Source organism: Penaeus vannamei, chromosome 36, assembly GCF_042767895.1.
Source record: "Penaeus vannamei isolate JL-2024 chromosome 36, ASM4276789v1, whole genome shotgun sequence".
Taxonomy (NCBI): Eukaryota; Metazoa; Arthropoda; class Malacostraca; order Decapoda; family Penaeidae; genus Penaeus; species Penaeus vannamei.
Window position 1 is genome coordinate 6,692,177 of NC_091584.1, and position 22,500 is coordinate 6,714,676.

The window sequence follows — 22,500 nt, forward strand, 5'->3', positions numbered from 1 at the left end:
GTCACTGGATGGGAATGTGTCACTGGATGGGAATGTGTCACTGGATAGGAATGTGTCACTGGATAGGAATGTGTCACTGGATAGGAATGTGTCACTGGATGGGAATGTGTCACTGGATGGGGATGTGTCACTGGATGGGAATGTGTCACTGGATGGGAATGTGTCACTGGATGGGAATGTATCACTGGATGGGAATGTGTCACTGGATGGGAATGTGTCACTGGATGGGGATATGTCACTGGATGGGAATGTGTCACTGGATGGGAATGTGTCACTGGATGGGAATGTGTCACTGGATGGGAATGTGTCACTGGATGGGAATGTGTCACTGGATGGGAATGTGTCACTGGATGGGAATGTGTCACTGGATGGGAATGTGTCACTGGATGGGAATGTGTCACTGGATGGGAATGTGTCACTGGATGGGAATGTGTCACTGGATGGGAATGTGTCACTGGAAGGAATGTGTCACTGGATGGGAATGTGTCACTGGATGGGAATGTGTCACTGGATGGGAATGTGTCACTGGATGGGAATGTGTCACTGGATAGGAATGTGTCACTGGATGGGAATGTGTCACTGGATGGGAATGTGTCACTGGATGGGAATGTGTCACTGGATGGGAATGTGTCACTGGATGGGAATGTGTCACTGGATAGGAATGTGTCACTGGATGGGAATGTGTCACTGGATGGGAATGTGTCACTGGATGGGAATGTGTCACTGGATGGGAATGTGTCACTGGATGGGAATGTGTCACTGGAAGGAATGTGTCACTGGATGGGAATGTGTCACTGGATGGGAATGTGTCACTGGATAGGAATGTGTCACTGGATGGGAATGTGTCACTGGATGGGAATGTGTCACTGGATGGGAATGTGTCACTGGAAGGAATGTGTCACTGGATGGGAATGTGTCACTGGATGGGAATGTGTCACTGGATGGGAATGTGTCACTGGAAGGAATGTGTCACTGGATGGGAATGTGTCACTGGATGGGAATGTGTCACTGGATGGGAATGTGTCACTGGATGGGAATGTGTCACTGGATAGGAATGTGTCACTGGATGGGAATGTGTCACTGGATGGGAATGTGTCACTGGATGGGAATGTGTCACTGGATGGGAATGTGTCACTGGATGGGAATGTGTCACTGGATAGGAATGTGTCACTGGATGGGAATGTGTCACTGGATGGGAATGTGTCACTGGATGGGAATGTGTCACTGGATGGGAATGTGTCACTGGATGGGAATGTGTCACTGGAAGGAATGTGTCACTGGATGGGAATGTGTCACTGGATGGGAATGTGTCACTGGATGGGAATGTGTCACTGGATGGGAATGTGTCACTGGATGGGAATGTGTCACTGGATAGGAATGTGTCACTGGATGGGAATGTGTCACTGGATGGGAATGTGTCACTGGATGGGAATGTGTCACTGGATGGGAATGTGTCACTGGATGGGAATGTGTCACTGGAAGGAATGTGTCACTGGATGGGAATGTGTCACTGGATGGGAATGTGTCACTGGATAGGAATGTGTCACTGGATGGGAATGTGTCACTGGATGGGAATGTGTCACTGGATGGGAATGTGTCACTGGATGGGAATGTGTCACTGGATGGGAATGTGTCACTGGATAGGAATGTGTCACTGGATGGGGATGTGTCACTGGATGGGGATGTGTCACTGGATGGGAATGTGTCACTGGATGGGAATGTGTCACTGGATAGGAATGTGTCACTGGATGGGAATGTGTCACTGGATGGGAATGTGTCACTGGATGGGAATGTGTCACTGGATGGGAATGTGTCACTGGATGGGAATGTGTCACTGGATAGGAATGTGTCACTGGATGGGAATGTGTCACTGGATGGGAATGTGTCACTGGATGGGAATGTGTCACTGGATGGGAATGTGTCACTGGATGGGAATGTGTCACTGGAAGGAATGTGTCACTGGATGGGAATGTGTCACTGGATGGGAATGTGTCATTGGATGGGAATGTGTCACTGAATGGGAATGTGTCACTGGATGGGAATGTGTCACTGGATAGGAATGTGTCACTTGATGGGAATGTGTCACTGGATGGGAATGTGTCACTGGATGGGAATGTGTCACTTGATGGGAATGTGTCACTGGATGGGAATGTGTCACTGGATGGGAATGTGTCACTGGATGGGAATGTGTCATTGGATGGGAATGTGTCACTGGATAGGAATGTGTCACTGGATGGGAATGTGTCACTGGATAGGAATGTGTCACTGGATGGGAATGTGTCACTGGATGGGAATGTGTCACTGGATGGGAATGTGTCACTGGATGGGAATGTGTCACTGGATGGGAATGTGTCACTGGATAGGAATGTGTCACTGGATGGGAATGTGTCACTGGATGGGAATGTGTCACTGGATAGGAATGTGTCACTGGATAGTAATGTGTCACTGGAACGGAATGTGTCACTGGATGGGAATGTGTCACTGGATGGGAATGTGTCACTGGATGGGAATGTGTCACTGGATGGGAATGTGTCACTGGATAGGAATGTGTCACTGGATGGGAATGTGTCACTGGATGGGAATGTGTCACTGGATGGGAATGTGTCACTGAATGGGAATGTGTCACTGGATGGGAATGTGTCACTGGATGGGAATGTGTCACTGAATGGGAATGTGTCACTGGATGGGAATGTGTCACTGGATGGGAATGTGTCACTTGATGGGAATGTGTCACTGGATGGGAATGTGTCACTGGATGGGAATGTGTCACTGGATGGGAATGTGTCATTGGATGGGAATGTGTCACTGGATAGGAATGTGTCACTGGATGGGAATGTGTCACTGGATAGGAATGTGTCACTGGATGGGAATGTGTCACTGGATGGGAATGTGTCACTGGATGGGAATGTGTCACTGGATGGGAATGTGTCACTGGATGGGAATGTGTCACTGGATGGGAATGTGTCACTGGATGGGAATGTGTCACTGGATGGGAATGTGTCACTGGATGGGAATGTGTCATTGGATGGGAATGTGTCACTGGATGGGAATGTGTCACTGGATAGGAATGTGTCACTGGATGGGAATGTGTCACTGGATGGGAATGTGTCACTGGATAGGAATGTGTCACTGGATGGGAATGTGTCACTGGATGGGAATGTGTCACTGGATGGGAATGTGTCACTGGATGGGAATGTGTCACTGGATGGGAATGTGTCACTGGATGGGAATGTGTCACTGGATGGGAATGTGTCACTGGATGGGAATGTGTCACTGGATGGGAATGTGTCACTGGATGGGAATGTGTCACTGGATAGGAATGTGTCACTGGATGGGAATGTGTCACTGGATGGGAATGTGTCACTGGATGGGAATGTGTCACTGGATAGGAATGTGTCACTGGATGGGAATGTGTCACTGAATGGGAATGTGTCACTGGATGGGAATGTGTCACTGGATGGGAATGTGTCACTGGATGGGAATGTGTCACTGGATGGGAATGTGTCACTGGATAGGAATGTGTCACTTGATGGGAATGTGTCACTGGATGGGAATGTGTCACTGGATGGGAATGTGTCACTGGATGGGAATGTGTCACTGGATGGGAATGTGTCACTGGATAGGAATGTGTCACTGAATGGGAATGTGTCACTGGATGGGAATGTGTCACTGGATGGGAATGTGTCACTGGATGGGAATGTGTCACTGGATGGGAATGTGTCACTGGATAGGAATGTGTCACTGGATGGGAATGTGTCACTGGATGGGAATGTGTCACTGGATGGGAATGTGTCACTGGATGGGAATGTGTCACTGGATGGGAATGTGTCACTGGATGGGAATGTGTCACTGGATGGGAATGTGTCACTGGATGGGAATGTGTCACTGGATGGGAATGTGTCACTGGATGGGAATGTGTCACTGGAATAGGAATGTGTCACTGGATGGGAATGTGTCACTGGATGGGAATGTGTCACTGGATGGGAATGTGTCACTGGATGGGAATGTGTCACTGGATGGGAATGTGTCACTGGATGGGAATGTGTCACTGGATGGGAATGTGTCACTGGATGGGAATGTGTCACTGGATGGGAATGTGTCACTGGATGGGAATGTGTCACTGGATGGGAATGTGTCACTGGATGGGAATGTGTCACTGGATGGGAATGTGTCACTGGATGGGAATGTGTCACTGGATGGGAATGTGTCACTGGATGGGAATGTGTCACTGAATGGGAATGTGTCACTGGATGGGAATGTGTCACTGGATGGGAATGTGTCACTGGATGGGAATGTGTCACTGGATGGGAATGTGTCACTGGATGGGAATGTGTCACTGGATGGGAATGTGTCACTGGATGGGAATGTGTCACTGGATAGGAATGTGTCACTGGATGGGAATGTGTCACTGGATGGGAATGTGTCACTGGATGGGAATGTGTCACTGGATGGGAATGTGTCACTGGATGGGAATGTGTCACTGGATGGGAATGTGTCACTGGATGGGAATGTGTCACTGGATGGGAATGTGTCACTGGATGGGAATGTGTCACTGGATGGGAATGTGTCACTGGATGGGAATGTGTCACTGGAAGGAATGTGTCACTGGATGGGAATGTGTCACTGGATGGGAATGTGTCACTGGATGGGAATGTGTCACTGGATGGGAATGTGTCACTGGATGGGAATGTGTCACTGGATAGGAATGTGTCACTGGATGGGAATGTGTCACTGGATGGGAATGTGTCACTGGATGGGAATGTGTCACTGGATGGGAATGTGTCACTGGATGGGAATGTGTCACTGGATGGGAATGTGTCACTGGATGGGAATGTGTCACTGGATGGGAATGTGTCACTGGATAGGAATGTGTCACTGGATAGGAATGTGTCACTGGATAGGAATGTGTCACTGGATGGGAATGTGTCACTGGATCGGAATGTGTCACTGGATGGGAATGTGTCACTGGATGGGAATGTGTCACTGGATGGGAATGTGTCACTGGATGGGAATGTGTCACTGGATGGGAATGTGTCACTGGATGGGAATGTGTCACTGGATGGGAATGTGTCACTGGATGGGAATGTGTCACTGGATGGGAATGTGTCACTGGATGGGAATGTGTCACTGGATGGGAATGTGTCACTGGATGGGAATGTGTCACTGGATGGGAATGTATCACTGGATGGGAATGTGTCACTGGATGGGAATGTGTCACTGGATGGGAATGTGTCACTGGATGGGAATGTGTCACTTGATGGGAATGTGTCACTGGATGGGAATGTGTCACTGGATGGGAATGTGTCACTTGATGGGAATGTGTCACTGGATGGGAATGTGTCACTGGATGGGAATGTGTCACTGGATGGGAATGTGTCATTGGATGGGAATGTGTCACTGGATAGGAATGTGTCACTGGATAGGAATGTGTCACTGGATAGGAATGTGTCACTGGATGGGAATGTGTCACTGGATGGGAATGTGTCACTGGATGGGAATGTGTCACTGGATGGGAATGTGTCACTGGATGGGAATGTGTCACTGGATGGGAATGTGTCACTGGATGGGAATGTGTCACTGGATGGGAATGTGTCACTGGATGGGAATGTGTCACTGGATGGGAATGTGTCACTGGATGGGAATGTGTCACTGGATGGGAATGTGTCACTGGATGGGAATGTGTCACTGGATGGGAATGTGTCACTGGATAGGAATGTGTCACTGGATGGGAATGTGTCACTGGATGGGAATGTGTCACTGGATGGGAATGTGTCACTGGATAGGAATGTGTCACTGGATGGGAATGTGTCACTGGATGGGAATGTGTCACTGGATGGGAATGTGTCACTGGATGGGAATGTGTCACTGGATGGGAATGTGTCACTGGATGGGAATGTGTCACTGGATAGGAATGTGTCACTGGATGGGAATGTGTCACTGGATAGGAATGTGTCACTGGATGGGAATGTGTCACTTGATGGGAATGTGTCACTGGATGGGAATGTGTCACTGGATGGGAATGTGTCACTGGATGGGAATGTGTCACTGGATGGGAATGTGTCATTGGATGGGAATGTGTCACTGGATGGGAATGTGTCACTGGATGGGAATGTGTCACTGGATGGGAATGTGTCACTGGATGGGAATGTGTCACTGGATGGGAATGTGTCACTGGAAGGAATGTGTCACTGGATGGGAATGTGTCACTGGATGGGAATGTGTCACTGGATGGGAATGTGTCACTGGATGGGAATGTGTCACTGGATGGGAATGTGTCACTGGATAGGAATGTGTCACTGGATGGGAATGTGTCACTGGATGGGAATGTGTCACTGGATGGGAATGTGTCACTGAATGGGAATGTGTCACTGGATGGGAATGTGTCACTGGATGGGAATGTGTCACTGGATGGGAATGTGTCACTGGATGGGAATGTGTCACTGGATAGGAATATGTCACTGGATGGGAATGTGTCACTGGATAGGAATGTGTCACTGGATGGGAATGTGTCACTGGATGGGAATGTGTCACTGGATGGGAATGTGTCACTGGATGGGAATGTGTCACTGGATGGGAATGTGTCACTGGATGGGAATGTGTCACTGGATGGGAATGTGTCACTGGATGGGAATGTGTCACTGGATGGGAATGTGTCATTGGATGGGAATGTGTCACTGGATGGGAATGTGTCACTGGATAGGAATGTGTCACTGGATGGGAATGTGTCACTGGATGGGAATGTGTCACTGGATGGGAATGTGTCACTGGATGGGAATGTGTCACTGGATGGGAATGTGTCACTGGATGGGAATGTGTCACTGGATGGGAATATGTCACTGGATGGGAATGTGTCACTGGATGGGAATGTGTCACTGGATTGGAATGTGTCACTGGATGGGAATGTGTCACTGGATGGGAATGTGTCACTGGATGGGAATGTGTCACTGGATAGGAATGTGTCACTGGATGGGAATGTGTCACTGGATGGGAATGTGTCACTGGATGGGAATGTGTCACTGGATAGGAATGTGTCACTTGATGGGAATGTGTCACTGAATGGGAATGTGTCACTGGATGGGAATGTGTCACTGGATGGGAATGTGTCACTGGATGGGAATGTGTCACTGGATGGGAATGTGTCACTGGATAGGAATGTGTCACTTGATGGGAATGTGTCACTGGATGGGAATGTGTCACTGGATGGGAATGTGTCACTGGATGGGAATGTGTCACTGGATGGGAATGTGTCACTGGATGGGAATGTGTCACTGAATGGGAATGTGTCACTGGATGGGAATGTGTCACGTGATGGGAATGTGTCACTGGATGGGAATGTGTCACTGGATGGGAATGTGTCACTGGATGGGAATGTGTCACTGAATGGGAATGTGTCACTGGATGGGAATGTGTCACTGGATGGGAATGTGTCACTGGATGGGAATGTGTCACTGGATGGGAATGTGTCACTGGATGGGAATGTGTCACTGGATGGGAATGTGTCACTGGATGGGAATGTGTCACTGGATGGGCATGTGTCACTGGATGGGAATGTGTCACTGGATGGGAATGTGTCACTGGATGGGAATGTGTCACTGGATGGGAATGTGTCACTGGATGGGAATGTGTCACTGGATGGGAATGTGTCACTTGATGGGAATGTGTCACTGGATGGGAATGTGTCACTGGATGGGAATGTGTCACTGGATGGGAATGTGTCACTGGATAGGAATGTGTCACTTGATGGGAATGTGTCACTGAATGGGAATGTGTCACTGGATAGGAATGTGTCACTGGATGGGAATGTGTCACTGGATGGGAATGTGTCACTGGATAGGAATGTGTCACTGGATGGGAATGTGTCACTGGATGGGAATGTGTCACTGGATGGGAATGTGTCACTGGATGGGAATGTGTCACTGGATGGGAATGTGTCACTGGATGGGAATGTGTCACTGGATGGGAATGTGTCACTGGATGGGAATGTGTCACTGGATGGAAATGTGTCACTGGATGGGAATGTGTCACTGGATGGGAATGTGTCATTGGATGGGAATGTATCACTGGATGGGAATGTGTCACTGGATGGGAATGTGTCACTGGATGGGAATGTGTCACTGGATGGGAATGTGTCACTGGATGGGAATGTGTCACTGGATGGGAATGTGTCACTGGATGGGAATGTGTCATTGGATGGGAATGTGTCACTGGATGGGAATGTGTCACTGGATGGGAATGTGTCACTGGATGGGAATGTGTCACTGGATGGGAATGTGTCACTGGAAGGAATGTGTCACTGGATGGGAATGTGTCACTGGATGGGAATGTGTCATTGGATGGGAATGTGTCACTGGATGGGAATGTGTCACTGGATGGGAATGTGTCACTGGATAGGAATGTGTCACTGGATAGGAATGTGTCACTGGATGGGAATGTGTCACTGGATGGGAATGTGTCACTGGATGGGAATGTGTCACTGGATAGGAATGTGTCACTGGATAGGGATGTGTCACTGGATGGGAATGTGTCACTGGATGGGAATGTGTCATTGGATGGGAATGTGTCACTGGATGGGAATGTGTCACTGGATAGGAATGTGTCACTGGATAGGAATGTGTCACTGGATGGGAATGTGTCACTGGATGGGAATGTGTCACTGGAAGGAATGTGTCACTGGATGGGAATGTGTCACTGGATGGGAATGTGTCACTGGATGGGAATGTGTCACTGGATGGGAATGTGTCACTGGATGGGAATGTGTCACTGGATGGGAATGTGTCACTGGATAGGAATGTGTCACTGGATAGGAATGTGTCACTGGATAGGGATGTGTCACTGGATGGGAATGTGTCACTGGATAGGGATGTGTCACTGGATGGGAATGTGTCACTGGATGGGAATGTGTCACTGGATAGGAATGTGTCACTGGATAGGAATGTGTCACTGGATAGGGATGTGTCACTGGATGGGAATGTGTCACTGGATGGGAATGTGTCACTGGATGGGAATGTGTCACTGGATAGGAATGTGTCACTGGATAGGAATGTGTCACTGGATAGGGATGTGTCACTGGATGGGAATGTGTCACTGGATAGGAATGTGTCACTGGATGGGAATGTGTCACTGGATGGGAATGTGTCACTGGATGGGAATGTGTCACTGGATAGGAATGTGTCACTGGATGGGAATGTGTCACTGAATGGGAATGTGTCACTGGATGGGAATGTGTCACTGGATGGGAATGTGTCACTGGATGGGAATGTGTCACTGGATGGGAATGTGTCACTGGATAGGAATGTGTCACTTGATGGGAATGTGTCACTGGATGGGAATGTGTCACTGGATGGGAATGTGTCACTGGATGGGAATGTGTCACTGGATGGGAATGTGTCACTGGATAGGAATGTGTCACTGAATGGGAATGTGTCACTGGATGGGAATGTGTCACTGGATGGGAATGTGTCACTGGATGGGAATGTGTCACTGGATGGGAATGTGTCACTGGATAGGAATGTGTCACTGGATGGGAATGTGTCACTGGATGGGAATGTGTCACTGGATGGGAATGTGTCACTGAATGGGAATGTGTCACTGGATGGGAATGTGTCACTGGATGGGAATGTGTCACTGGATGGGAATGTGTCACTGGATGGGAATGTGTCACTGGATGGGAATGTGTCACTGGATGGGAATGTGTCACTGAATAGGAATGTGTCACTGGATGGGAATGTGTCACTGGATGGGAATGTGTCACTGGATGGGAATGTGTCACTGGATGGGAATGTGTCACTGGATGGGAATGTGTCACTGGATGGGAATGTGTCACTGGATGGGAATGTGTCACTGGATGGGAATGTGTCACTGGATGGGAATGTGTCACTGGATGGGAATGTGTCACTGGATGGGAATGTGTCACTGGATGGGAATGTGTCACTGGATGGGAATGTGTCACTGGATGGGAATGTGTCACTGGATGGGAATGTGTCACTGGATGGGAATGTGTCACTGAATGGGAATGTGTCACTGGATGGGAATGTGTCACTGGATGGGAATGTGTCACTGGATGGGAATGTGTCACTGGATGGGAATGTGTCACTGGATGGGAATGTGTCACTGGATGGGAATGTGTCACTGGATGGGAATGTGTCACTGGATAGGAATGTGTCACTGGATGGGAATGTGTCACTGGATGGGAATGTGTCACTGGATGGGAATGTGTCACTGGATGGGAATGTGTCACTGGATGGGAATGTGTCACTGGATAGGAATGTGTCCCTGGATGGGAATGTGTCACTGGATGGGAATGTGTCACTGGATGGGAATGTGTCACTGGATGGGAATGTGTCACTGGATGGGAATGTGTCACTGGAAGGAATGTGTCACTGGATGGGAATGTGTCACTGGATGGAAATGTGTCATTGGATGGGAATGTGTCACTGAATGGGAATGTGTCACTGGATGGGAATGTGTCACTGGATAGGAATGTGTCACTGGATGGGAATGTGTCACTGGATGGGAATGTGTCACTGGATGGGAATGTGTCACTTGATGGGAATGTGTCACTGGATGGGAATGTGTCACTGGATGGGAATGTGTCACTGGATGGGAATGTGTCATTGGATGGGAATGTGTCACTGGATAGGAATGTGTCACTGGATGGGAATGTGTCACTGGATAGGAATGTGTCACTGGATGGGAATGTGTCACTGGATGGGAATGTGTCACTGGATGGGAATGTGTCACTGGATGGGAATGTGTCACTGGATGGGAATGTGTCACTGGATAGGAATGTGTCACTGGATAGGAATGTGTCACTGGATGGGAATGTGTCACTGGATGGGAATGTGTCACTGGATGGGAATGTGTCACTGGATGGGAATGTGTCACTGGATGGGAATGTGTCACTGGATAGAATGTGTCACTGGATGGGAATGTGTCACTGGATGGGAATGTGTCATTGGATGGGAATGTGTCACTGAATGGGAATGTGTCACTGGATGGGAATGTGTCACTGGATAGGAATGTGTCACTGGATGGGAATGTGTCACTGGATGGGAATGTGTCACTGGATGGGAATGTGTCACTTGATGGGAATGTGTCACTGGATGGGAATGTGTCACTGGATGGGAATGTGTCACTGGATGGGAATGTGTCATTGGATGGGAATGTGTCACTGGATAGGAATGTGTCACTGGATAGGAATGTGTCACTGGATAGGAATGTGTCACTGGATGGGAATGTGTCACTGGATGGGAATGTGTCACTGGATGGGAATGTGTCACTGGATGGGAATGTGTCACTGGATGGGAATGTGTCACTGGATGGGAATGTGTCACTGGATGGGAATGTGTCACTAGATGGGAATGTGTCACTGGATGGGAATGTGTCATTGGATGGGAATGTGTCACTGGATGGGAATGTGTCACTGGATAGGAATGTGTCACTGGATGGGAATGTGTCACTGGATGGGAATGTGTCACTGGATAGGAATGTGTCACTGGATGGGAATGTGTCACTGGATGGGAATGTGTCACTGGATGGGAATGTGTCACTGGATAGGAATGTGTCACTGGATGGGAATGTGTCACTGGATGGGAATGTGTCACTGGATGGGAATGTGTCACTGGATGGGAATGTGTCACTGGATGGGAATGTGTCACTGGATGGGAATGTGTCACTGGATAGGAATGTGTCACTGGATGGGAATGTGTCACTGGATAGGAATGTGTCACTGGATGGGAATGTGTCACTGGATGGGAATGTGTCACTGGATGGGAATGTGTCACTGGATGGGAATGTGTCACTGGATGGGAATGTGTCACTGGATGGGAATGTGTCACTGGATGGGAATGTGTCACTGGATGGGAATGTGTCACTGGATGGGAATGTGTCACTGGATGGGAATGTGTCACTGGATGGGAATGTGTCACTGGATGGGAATGTGTCACTGGAAGGAATGTGTCACTGGATGGGAATGTGTCACTGGATGGGAATGTATCACTGGATGGGAATGTGTCACTGGATGGGAATGTGTCACTGGATGGGAATGTGTCACTGGATAGGAATGTGTCACTGGATGGGAATGTGTCACTGGATGGGAATGTGTCACTGGATGGGAATGTGTCACTGAATGGGAATGTGTCACTGGATGGGAATGTGTCACTGGATGGGAATGTGTCACTGGATGGGAATGTGTCACTGGATGGGAATGTGTCACTGGATAGGAATATGTCACTGGATGGGAATGTGTCACTGGATAGGAATGTGTCACTGGATGGGAATGTGTCACTGGATGGGAATGTGTCACTGGATGGGAATGTGTCACTGGATGGGAATGTGTCACTGGATGGGAATGTGTCACTGGATGGGAATGTGTCACTGGATGGGAATGTGTCACTGGATGGGAATGTGTCACTGGATGGGAATGTGTCACTGGATGGGAATGTGTCACTGGATGGGAATGTGTCACTGGATAGGAATGTGTCACTGGATGGGAATGTGTCACTGGATGGGAATGTGTCACTGGATGGGAATGTGTCACTGGATGGGAATGTGTCACTGGATGGGAATGTGTCACTGGATGGGAATGTGTCACTGGATGGGAATATGTCACTGGATGGGAATGTGTCACTGGATGGGAATGTGTCACTGGATTGGAATGTGTCACTGGATGGGAATGTGTCACTGGATGGGAATGTGTCACTGGATGGGAATGTGTCACTGGATAGGAATGTGTCACTGGATGGGAATGTGTCACTGGATGGGAATGTGTCACTGGATGGGAATGTGTCACTGGATAGGAATGTGTCACTTGATGGGAATGTGTCACTGAATGGGAATGTGTCACTGGATGGGAATGTGTCACTGGATGGGAATGTGTCACTGGATGGGAATGTGTCACTGGATGGGAATGTGTCACTGGATAGGAATGTGTCACTTGATGGGAATGTGTCACTGGATGGGAATGTGTCACTGGATGGGAATGTGTCACTGGATGGGAATGTGTCACTGGATGGGAATGTGTCACTGGATGGGAATGTGTCACTGAATGGGAATGTGTCACTGGATGGGAATGTGTCACGTGATGGGAATGTGTCACTGGATGGGAATGTGTCACTGGATGGGAATGTGTCACTGGATGGGAATGTGTCACTGAATGGGAATGTGTCACTGGATGGGAATGTGTCACTGGATGGGAATGTGTCACTGGATGGGAATGTGTCACTGGATGGGAATGTGTCACTGGATGGGAATGTGTCACTGGATGGGAATGTGTCACTGGATGGGAATGTGTCACTGGATGGGCATGTGTCACTGGATGGGAATGTGTCACTGGATGGGAATGTGTCACTGGATGGGAATGTGTCACTGGATGGGAATGTGTCACTGGATGGGAATGTGTCACTGGATGGGAATGTGTCACTGGATGGGAATGTGTCACTGGATGGGAATGTGTCACTGGATGGGAATGTGTCACTGGATGGGAATGTGTCACTGGATGGGAATGTGTCACTGGATGGGAATGTGTCACTGGATGGGAATGTGTCACTGGATAGGAATGTGTCACTTGATGGGAATGTGTCACTGAATGGGAATGTGTCACTGGATAGGAATGTGTCACTGGATGGGAATGTGTCACTGGATGGGAATGTGTCACTGGATAGGAATGTGTCACTGGATGGGAATGTGTCACTGGATGGGAATGTGTCACTGGATGGGAATGTGTCACTGGATGGGAATGTGTCACTGGATGGGAATGTGTCACTGGATGGGAATGTGTCACTGGATGGGAATGTGTCACTGGATGGGAATGTGTCACTGGATGGGAATGTGTCACTGGATGGAAATGTGTCACTGGATGGGAATGTGTCACTGGATGGGAATGTGTCATTGGATGGGAATGTGTCACTGGATGGGAATGTGTCACTGGATGGGAATGTGTCACTGGATGGGAATGTGTCACTGGATGGGAATTTGTCACTGGATGGGAATGTGTCACTGGATGGGAATGTGTCATTGGATGGGAATGTGTCATTGGATGGGAATGTGTCACTGGATGGGAATGTGTCACTGGATGGGAATGTGTCACTGGATGGGAATGTGTCACTGGATGGGAATGTGTCACTGGAAGGAATGTGTCACTGGATGGGAATGTGTCACTGGATGGGAATGTGTCATTGGATGGGAATGTGTCACTGGATGGGAATGTGTCACTGGATGGGAATGTGTCACTGGATAGGAATGTGTCACTGGATAGGAATGTGTCACTGGATGGGAATGTGTCACTGGATGGGAATGTGTCACTGGATGGGAATGTGTCACTGGATAGGAATGTGTCACTGGATAGGGATGTGTCACTGGATGGGAATGTGTCACTGGATGGGAATGTGTCATTGGATGGGAATGTGTCACTGGATGGGAATGTGTCACTGGATAGGAATGTGTCACTGGATAGGAATGTGTCACTGGATGGGAATGTGTCACTGGATGGGAATGTGTCACTGGATGGGAATGTGTCACTGGAAGGAATGTGTCACTGGATGGGAATGTGTCACTGGATGGGAATGTGTCACTGGATGGGAATGTGTCACTGGATGGGAATGTGTCACTGGATGGGAATGTGTCACTGGATGGGAATGTGTCACTGGATAGGAATGTGTCACTGGATAGGAATGTGTCACTGGATAGGGATGTGTCACTGGATGGGAATGTGTCACTGGATAGGGATGTGTCACTGGATGGGAATGTGTCACTGGATGGGAATGTGTCACTGGATAGGAATGTGTCACTGGATAGGAATGTGTCACTGGATAGGGATGTGTCACTGGATGGGAATGTGTCACTGGATGGGAATGTGTCACTGGATGGGAATGTGTCACTGGATAGGAATGTGTCACTGGATAGGAATGTGTCACTGGATAGGGATGTGTCACTGGATGGGAATGTGTCACTGGATAGGGATGTGTCACTGGATAGGGATGTGTCACTGGATGGGAATGTGTCACTGGATAGGGATGTGTCACTGGATGGGAATGTGTCACTGGATAGGAATGTGTCACTGGATAGGGATGTGTCACTGGATGGGAATGTGTCACTGGATGGGAATGTGTCATTGGATGGGAATGTGTCACTGGATGGGAATGTGTCACTGGATAGGAATGTGTCACTGGATAGGAATGTGTCACTGGATGGGAATGTGTCACTGGATGGGAATGTGTCACTGGATGGGAATGTGTCACTGGATGGGAATGTGTCACTGGATGGGAATGTGTCACTGGATGGGAATGTGTCACTGGATGGGAATGTGTCACTGGAAATCTTATTTATGTTCTTTCTCGTTATTTACAATATTGGAAGGGCTGGATATTCTTGGCTATTATCTTGGGGGATCGAAAAGACTCCCAAATATTACCATTCCTGACATTTTGATGATATTAATCAATCCTGATATATACAGTTCATTAAGAATATCAAACACTATAATCACACGTCTCCTTTAAAAGATTCAAAATAACAAGATCATATACTATACATGCAATTATTTACTTGATTCTTCTCCCATTTTCTATTCTAATTTTACGAATTCTTGTCCCTCCATCTTCTTTTTTTCACTTACAGTTAACTACCTCCTTTTCTGTCCCCCCATCTGCATTCCTTTATCTTCCATTCTTTCACCTACAGCTATCTCCCTCCCTTCCTGCCCCTCCATCTTCCTTTCTTTCACCTACAGTTAACTACCTCCTTTTCTATCCCCCACATCTTCTTTTCTTTATCTTCCTTTCCTTCACCTACAGTTATCTACTTCCCTTCCTGCCCCCCCCCCCCCATCTTCCTTTCTTTCACCTACAGTTATCTACCTCCCTTCCTGCCCCCCCCCCCCACATCTTCCTTTCTTTCACCTACAGTTATCTACCTCCCTTCCTGCCCCCCCCCCCATCTTCCTTTCTTTCACCTACAGTTATCTACCTCCCTTCCTGTCCTCCATCTTCCTTCCTTTCACCTACAGTTACCTCCCTCCCTTCCTGCCCTCCCCCCTCCCCCCACTTCCTTTCTTTCACATACAGTTAACTACCTCCCTTCCTGTCCCCCCATCTTCCTTTCTTTATCTTCCTTTCTTTCACCTACAGTTACCTACCTCCCTCCCTTCCTGTCCCTCCATACTTCTTTCTTTCTCCTACAGTTAACTAACTAACTCCCTGTCCCCCCTCTTCTTTCACCTACAGTTACCTCTCTCCTTTCCTCCCCCCCCCCCCATCTTCCTTTCTTTCACCTACAGTTACCTCCCTCCCTTCCTGTCCCTCCATCTCCCTTTCTTTCTCCTACAGTTACCTCCCTCCCTTCCTGTCCCCCCCCCCCTCTTCCTTTCTTTCACCTACCTCCCTCCCTTCCTGTCCCTCCATCTCCCTTTCTTTCACCTACAGTTATCTACCTCCCTCCCTGTCCCCCCTCTTCTTTCACCTACAGTTACCTACCTCCATTCCTGTCCCTCCATCCTTCTTTCTTTCTCCTACAGTTAACTACCTCCTTTTCTGTCCCCCCATCTTCCTCTCTTTATCTTCCTTTCTTTCACCTACAGTTAACTACCTCCTTTCCTGCCCCCCCCCCCCCCGCCACTTCCTTTCTTTCACCAACAGTTACCTACCTCCCTTCCTGTCCCCTCCTCTTCCTTCCTTTATCTTCCTTTCTTTCACCTACAGTTATCTACCTCCCTCCCTGTCCCCCCATCTTCTTTCACCCACATTTACCTACCTCCCTTCCTGTCCCTCCATCTTCCTTTCTTTCTCCTACAGTTAACTACCGCGCCCTTCACACCTAGTGAAAGCCGTAACTCTTCGGGTTCTCTCGTTAGCAATATATTTCAAACTGAAATTCCAGCCGTATGGGTTTACCAAGGCGTCACATATACTTAAGAATTTATCGAAAAGAATATATTGAAGTAAAAGATTGTCGGAAAATAGGGCCTGCTTGTAGCTCCATGATTTTCTTCCCAATTACTTAAGACAATTTGAAACCACCTATAGCTTTCTCCTCTTGCCACTCTAAGAGATCAAAATAAATCTTAAAAGATAAGTATTTAACCTTCTTCATAGACAAGTATTGAGCTTCTTCATGTTACGCTTCATGATGGAATTCTGGTTCTTTCAAAAAAAAAAAAAAATAGAAATTCCTACAATGAACAAATATGAAGCTTTAATGTACGGGGAAATTCCAGATGATTTTTAATTTTTTTTTTACCAGAAATGATACGAATCATTCATGTGGCATGTTTGGTTTGGTGTTGGATACTTGCAAAAAGATGTACACACACTCATACACAGACACAGACGCACACACACACACACACACACACACACACACACACACACACACACACACACACACACACACACACACACACACACACACACACACACATATATATATATATATATATATATATATATATATATATATATATATATATATATATATATATATATATATATATATATACACACACACATACACACATAACATTATATGTATGTATGTGTGTATGTATATGTCTATACACACACACACATATATGGTTATGTAGGTGTATTATATATATACATATATATGTATATATTATATATGTGTATATATATAATATATATATATAATACACAATATATATATATATATATATATATATATATATTATATATTATATTATATATATTTATATATATATATATATATATATATATATATATATATTATATATATTATATATATATTTATATATATATATTATATATATATGATACATATATATATATATATATGTGTGTGTGTGTGTGTGTGTGTGTGTGTGTGTGTGTGTGTGTGTGTGTGTGTGTGTGTGTGTGTGTGTGTGTGTGTGTGTGTGTGTGTGTGTGTACCCAACGCCTCCACCCCAGCACGTCCTCCCTGGCTCGGCCTCGTGGCTCGCCGCTGGCGTCGGTCGCCCCGGAGAAGCCGCGAGGGCGAAGCGGCGTGTCTCTCGGCCTTTAATTCCACAGCCAGGGAATGTGCGCTCTGAAGTGCAACCTCCAAGCGTTTCAATTGCACGGCCAACATGCTCGGCGTTTTGAAAATTTCATCAGTGTTGACGTTTAATTTTGCGATCAGGTGTCGGTAAATATTTGTAATTTTGAGGAGCGGAAATTAAATGTTCTCGCCCTACCTACTAAGCTTGGATGTGGAAGTATTAGAATGATATATTAAGGAATCCTAAATTCATACATTTTACTCTCTTCGAATGCAATCTTATGTCTACAGCGCCTGTGGAAAAGACGAAGAATTTAGAGACAAGACCACGCTCGCGAAAGAGACACCGATAAGGAGTGGAAACTGACCCAGTAATTCAGGCAAAGAAAGTAAAAGACTTAAACCCGAAGAAGATCGAAGTGCTCTTGCGGCGGAGGAATTACGTAATTAATGCTGAAGACGGCTGCAGACTCCTTCGCCACGACAAAAACGCCCTTAGTCTATGAGAGAATAGATGGCAAATGACATCCAGGCCAAATATATGCAAAGGAGTCTGACTCACCGGGCCACAAACAACAAAATAGTACACATACACTCTCTCTCTCTCTCTCTCTCTCTCTCTCTCTCTCTCTCTCTCTCTCTCTCTCTCTCTCTCTCTCTCTCTCTCTCTCTCTCTCTCTCTCTCTCTCTCTCTCTCTCTCTCTTTCTCTTGCTTTCTCTTTCTCTTTCTCTCTTGCCCTTGGTCTAGTGTTGCCCAAACATTTTCGCCTATTGTGTCCTTTATTTCCTTCTTGAACTGTTACGTACCCCTCCCCCCTCCCCCCGTACACCATGGCTAGACAAACTTTTAATTAGGATAATGCAACTAATATACTAATGAAAAGTGCATTGCAGGAGTGTTGGTAAAAAAAAAAAAAAAAAAAAATCGACTTCACAATACACGAATAAAAAATTAGTTAATAACAAAATGTTTGAAAAATACCTACACAACTTATTATCAAATATGAGGCGTGTGTGTTCCTTGTTTGTTCACGTACGCCTATGGTCTATGTGTACGCGGACCCCAATTTGGACAACACTGTTCTATACAACCAACAGCTGATCCCTTCAACATCTTATATATACACCTCGGGGTATACTTCACACATCCTAAACTTTAACGCAAACAGAAGCAAAGCAACCAGAACAATGGAGTTCTCGAAGGAAAAAGCTACCTCAATTATTCACCAGAAATCAAGAACATAGCTTGCAGCACATTTGTACAACGAACTCTGGAGTCGTGTACGGGTGTACGGGACCCCTACATCAAACACAACATAGTGAAAGGCCAACACGAGGGCAGCCGGGTTTAATGCGCTCATAAACATGGGTGCATCTGGCATGGCAACTCAGATTAAAACAGATAAACATGGACCTGCTCGAGATACGAAGACTGGCACACAGACTTACGATCACGTACATTGTAGCAAGCAATCATACGGAAATTAAATAAGAATACTTACAAGAAGCATATACACGTAGCAAATGAAATCAACACAGCAAATTTCTTACCACAAAGACACCATCAAGCATCATTCTTCCCACGCACCACACGCGACGGGAACAGGCTCCCACACTTCACCATGGAAACAATAACACTCAAAACCTTCACAGACAAATTAGACAAACATCTAGCCCCCTCCCCCCCCCCCATTACTTACATTCGAATCCATTCCCCCAGCTTAAAATCACCGAGGTATATTTGCACCAAAATTAATGAAGTGTGTGCCAGTGTCATGAATTAACCGGCCATGCATCCCGCGGGTCATAGAACTGGGGTCATGAGGCGAGTGACTTTTGCGATCAAGATTTACGGATAGGGAGGCTGACGCGGCTGGGAAACCGACCATCTGCGAGCGTGACGTCAGCCTCGCCACGCTCGGGTCGCTCCAAAGGTCACGCTTGATGACACGAACTCGTAAACACGTTCCAGGAGTTTCGACTCTGCAAATGACCTTCTGTCCCCTTTTAAGCATTTTCTGATTTTGATATTTGCTAATAACTAACTTTAGCGTAACATTTATCTCTTGCTTTTGGTATAGTTTAAATACACAGATACTTTAATATGCATTTGATATATAATTTACTCTTTCTCTTCCTGTAATAAGTTGAGAAATAATGAAAGTCAAGATTTTCAATAAAACTGCTGTTATATCTCAATAACACCATTTACAATAAAAAAAATTAAGTAGTTGCTACAATGGATGATAAAAATAATGGAATGTATCATATTTCCGGTAATATGATCTCACAGAACGCTATCGTAAATATTATGACTAAATATATATGTATATATATATATATATATATATATATATATATATATATATATATATATATATATATATATATATATATATAACACATATGTGTGCGTGCGTTTGTGTGTGTGTGCGTGCAATTTTGTCTGTCGTGTCGATGTGTGTGCGTGCATTTTTTTTGTATCAGTCTGGTACATTTTCGTTTAGTTTTGTCTGGAAAAGATGAAACGAAAAATCACAGTTCTATTGCTTGTAAAACCCCTTTTTTCCATTTTCAGTTTTGCGATAATATCTTAGTTAACGGAACTATTAGCGTTATCCGTTGTAGAGCGAACGTCGTCCATCCTTTATACGAAAAAAAGACGAAAAAAAAGGACGAACCGAAAGGAAAAGCAGCGTTCGGGGATTATAATCTGCATCCCAAACGAAGCCGAATCGAGGAATGAAAACAAACAGAAGGAAAAATGAAACATATCACTCGTTTTTTTTTTTTTTCTTTTTTTTTTTTTTTTTTTTTTTTAATTCGTAGAGAGCTAACGAGAACGCAGCCCACGACTCGAATATATCGCCTTTTCAGCCTCGCTCTCCGCCCGGCACATCAAAGACAAATTAAAGGGTTTTCATTGGAAGCCATATTTCGCCGGCTCTGATCTGTGGACGAGGTCGGCGCCATTTCATTGCCTTCGGACGCGGATGAAATCGACGCTGCGGAGAGAAGTGAGCATTTGATATCTGGCGTTTGTCATGCTTTCTGTACGCTATTTTCATTCATGTTTTCGTGTCATTGATTGATTTTTTTTTTCTTTTTCTTCCTTTTTTCTTTTTTTGTTCTTCTTTTTAACTTTTTGTCACTTTTTTTCTTTTTTTTCTTTTTTTTGGGGGGGTGGGGGGTGGGGAGCAACATGACTTTTTTCTTTCTAGTTTCATCATTATTTTATATGTTGCTTTATCATATTTTTTGTACGCCGTCTGAAATCTGCCGTATTTCATTCTTTCTGTACGCTATTTTCATTCGTGTTTTCGCGTATCTGGCATTCATTGATATTTTGTTCTATCTTTATTTTTTTATTATTTTTTTTTTCCTTTTCTCTTATTTTGTCCTTTTTCTTTATTTTTTCCTTTTTTAGGGGGGTGGGGCAACATGACTTTTTGTTTTCTTTCATCATTATTCTATACATTGCTTTATCATTTGTTTTGTACGCCGTCTGATATCTGGCGTTTATCATTCTTTCTGTACGCTATTTTCATTCATGTTTTTGCGTATCTGTCATTGATTGATATTTTTTATTTATCTATTATTTATTTATTATTATTTTTTTGTGGGGGGGGGGGGGTTGGGGCAGCGATATCACTTTTTTCTTTATACCTTCATCATTATTCTAAACATTGTCATTTGTTGTGTACGCCGTGTCTAAGTGAGTTTGCCAAGTTATTTATTCAAACTTTTAATAATCTGCTTCCAAGCGTTCTTCTCAGTATCTGGTTGTAGAGAGAGAAAATATACAAGGATGAAAAGAACACGCATAAACAACACTAATACAATCTTCAAAATGTCAGGTATGAACTTTCGTGATGTTATTACCACGCTGTTTTACTCTGGCAATAAGGCTGGCTTTGTGCTTAACATAATCGTTTAGCACTTTTTTGCACCGAACAATTTCATTCCCTCAGGTTAATTAGATTTTTATATATCTCAATATTCATATATAAATGTATATAAATAAACACAAATAGACAAGTACACACGCACAATAGATATCACATGTGTGGACGTCTTTAGGCAGAGTGTGTACAATCATGTTTTATTGTTAGAGAGAGAGAGAGAGAGAGAGAGAGAGAGAGAGAGAGAGAGAGAGAGAGAGAGAGAGAGAGAGAGAGAGAGAGAGAGAGAGAGAGAGAGAAAGAGAGAGAGAGAGAGAGAGAGAGAGAGAGAGAAAGAGAGAGAGATGAAACCAAGCTAAGGAGAATGTTTATGATTTATAAGATTAAATAATATAAGAAGATTAAATGATATAGGAAGTATATATTCCTTGAATATTTGTTAATACCGATCATGTAACAATTTTAAAAAGTAAATAATGAACAGGTTTTGCCGACATTCACTTAAAAACGATATATTGTAATAAATCATGCATTGTGCTTCAGATGTCAATCAAACGAGATAAGCTAAAACCTCTGTTCACTTCATGTCAGGCATTAGTCTCTGAAG